Genomic DNA, 2,921 nt, shown 5'->3' on the forward strand with positions numbered 1-2,921 from the left:
AGCAAGAGTCAGAGCACAAGGGCACAGGCAGACTGTTGGCAGCCTGGGTGTCGAGGGAAATCCCGAACTAACAGAGATAGCATTTAAGCTCCAAACAGGTAGAAAAGAAAAGAGTGACAAAGGGGAGAAAAATAAACAGACTGGGAGGAGCAAACAAAGCACAAAATGATTTAGACCCACATTAATACTAGTAATAACATTGTTCTGGCTTAAAGGCAAAGACTGAGCTGGATGTCTTTTTTTTAATTGAAATATAGTTGACATACATTATGTCAGTTTCAGGTGTACTGCATAATTTGAGCTTTGCCTACATTAAGAAACCGTCACCGGGGCTTCCCTGGTGGTACAGTGGTTAAGAATCCGCCTGCCAATGCAGGGGACGTGGGTTCGAGCCCTGGTCCAGGAAGATCCCACATGCTGCGGAGCAACTAAGCCCATGCGCCACAACTACTGAGCCTGCGCTCTAGAACCCGCAAGCCACAACTGCTGAGCCCACGCACCACAACTACTGAAGCCCGTGTGCCTACAGCCCATGCTCCGCAACAAGAGAAGCCACCACAATAAGAAGCCCGTGCACCGCAACGAAGAGCAGCCCCCACTCACTGCAACTAGAGAAATCTGTATGCAGCAACGAAGACCCAACACAGCCAAAAATAAATAAATAAATAAAATTTTAAAAAATCTTAAAAAAAAAAACAACTATCACTAGCATAAGTCTAGTAACCACCTGTCCCCATAAAAAGTTATCACATTACTGACCATATTTCCTGAGCTGTATATTACATCCCTGTGGCTTGTTTTATAACTGGAGGTTTCTACCTCTTAATCCCCTTAAGCTATTTTGCCCCCGCCTTCCACACTTCCCCCAGCTGGATTTTTTTTTCTTTTAAACCCTAAGCATCTACATGAAATCTTGGGTAAGTTGCTGGGCTCTGTGGAGCATGCGGGATGGAGGCTTTGGGCCCTTTGGGGTGAGTGTCAGAGGAAAGGGCAGGCCCAGAATGCTGAGGCCCCGTGGACGGGCAGCCTTGTGACCACCACAGAATCTGCCAGCTGGGGACACCCAGCGGGCATTAAAGCAGAGAACCAGGCCTTGAACCAAGGTCTTCATTGGAGACTTCTCGGTCCTGCCCCCGCAAAAGCACCGGTCACGTCTGTGGACAGGCAGGCGCCTATCCACAGTATCTGTCACCTGGCAGGAGTGGGACGACAGAGCAAGCGCTACTCACTGAGGCCTGGGCAGCAAGCAGAGGCCCCTGGCCCCTTGCCTGGCGTCTCCTCGGGCTCCTCGGGCTGTGGCGAGAAAAGCTGTGCAGAACGTGGTGCATAATGACGGGGCGGCTCCTCTTGTCCTGGTCAAAGGTGAAGGCCCTAAGTTCTGGCTGTCCAGCCCCACCATATGCCCACCCCCAACCCTGGGCAAATTTCTGAGCTTCGGTTTCCTCACCAGGAAAACAGGCTGTGAAGACTAAGGAGGCCTGAGCTAAGCTCTGTGCCTAATTCTCAGCACAGCCTGTGAGGTGGGTTCCATTACTCCCCCTCCTGCAGATGAGCAAATAGGCTGAGAGGTGGAAGCATCCCTGCCCTGCCCCCACCCTCACCCTACCCCAGCCCTACCCCACCCGGCTCCCACCCCCATCACATAGGAACGGGTAGAGCCAGGATTCAAACTCAGGTCTGTCCTCTGACTCCAGAACCTCTGTTCCCAAGCTCCAGTAACAGTGTCTCTATACACAAGAAAATGCCCACTACTGTGGTTGGCACAGAGCAGGCTCTCTACTCTCCCAGTCCCCCAGGACAGGGGCCAGCACAGGGCAGCAGAAAAAAGCCACAGAGGAAGTCAGGGTCAGTGCCAGAGGGAGTGCCCGAGAGCTGAGTGAGTGAACACACTCTTCATCCTGAGACTGACCCTCTGGGCTCCAGAGCCACCCTAGGCCCCTAGGTGTTCCTGGCACCACCAGCAGCCTGGTCGACTTGCTCTGGGCAGACCTGTCACACCAGGAAGCCTGTCTAGCCACTGCCCCATGGCCTGGGCCAAGGCAGGAGCACTGGCCTCACCTCCCCAGGGCAGTGATTACCCACAGGGAGGCCCCGTGGCACCAAGGGACCCCGGCACATATGGTTACAAAGAAACATGACCACTGACAGCCGGGAGTGGGCGGGGCCTGTGAGCCTGTGGCCAGTCTCAAGAGGTGCTTCTGAGATACTTTTACAGCTGTGGCAACTCTCCAAGCCTTGGCCTCCCCTCTGTGAAGTGGGGACGACCACACAGACTTGCAAGGTTGTAACAAGGCTGAATCACACACATCCGGTGCATCCTCTGGACGTGAGAGAACCCCGGCCCCTTCCCTGGCCCCCTGTTTCTAGTCTCTGCCTTTCTCTCTCCAGAGCCTTGTGGGGGTCCCCAAAACAAACTCTCCACAGCAGCTTGCCTCCTCTGGATTTCCCTGCTCCAATCCCACACTTTCTACTAGGGATGCCCCAAGCACAAGCCCCCACTTGTGCTCTTGTTTTTCAAATATCAGGCCTTTATTTGGGCCAACCTGCAGTCACGTCCTGTGCTTAACAACAATAAGCAAAATAACAATGGTACTAAGCGCCAGGCACCCTTCTAAACACTTCACACTTATAAATCTGTTTACCCTCCAATCTCCCAAAGAGGTACGTGCTGTTATTACAATTAAGCAACTTGCCCCAAACACATGGCTTTGAGTGGTACGGTAAGGATCTGAACCCAGGCCCAGAGCTGCATCTTCATTGCGACCCTACACTGGGGCATGTCCTTGCCTCTCGGCTCCACACTCAGACCCTCCCCTTCTCAGCAAGTCCCACTGGCCCCCAGCCCCGAGCCTTTACCCTGGAACACCCTCCACCTGGAAGGCTCTTCCTTCACAGCCCTGTGCATCTGAGTCTTACCGTTT

The sequence above is a fragment of the Monodon monoceros genome, unplaced genomic scaffold (genome assembly GCF_005190385.1).
Source record: "Monodon monoceros isolate NGI ecotype Baffin Bay Population unplaced genomic scaffold, NGI_Narwhal_1 Super_Scaffold_1, whole genome shotgun sequence".
NCBI classification, from domain to species: Eukaryota; Metazoa; Chordata; class Mammalia; order Artiodactyla; family Monodontidae; genus Monodon; species Monodon monoceros.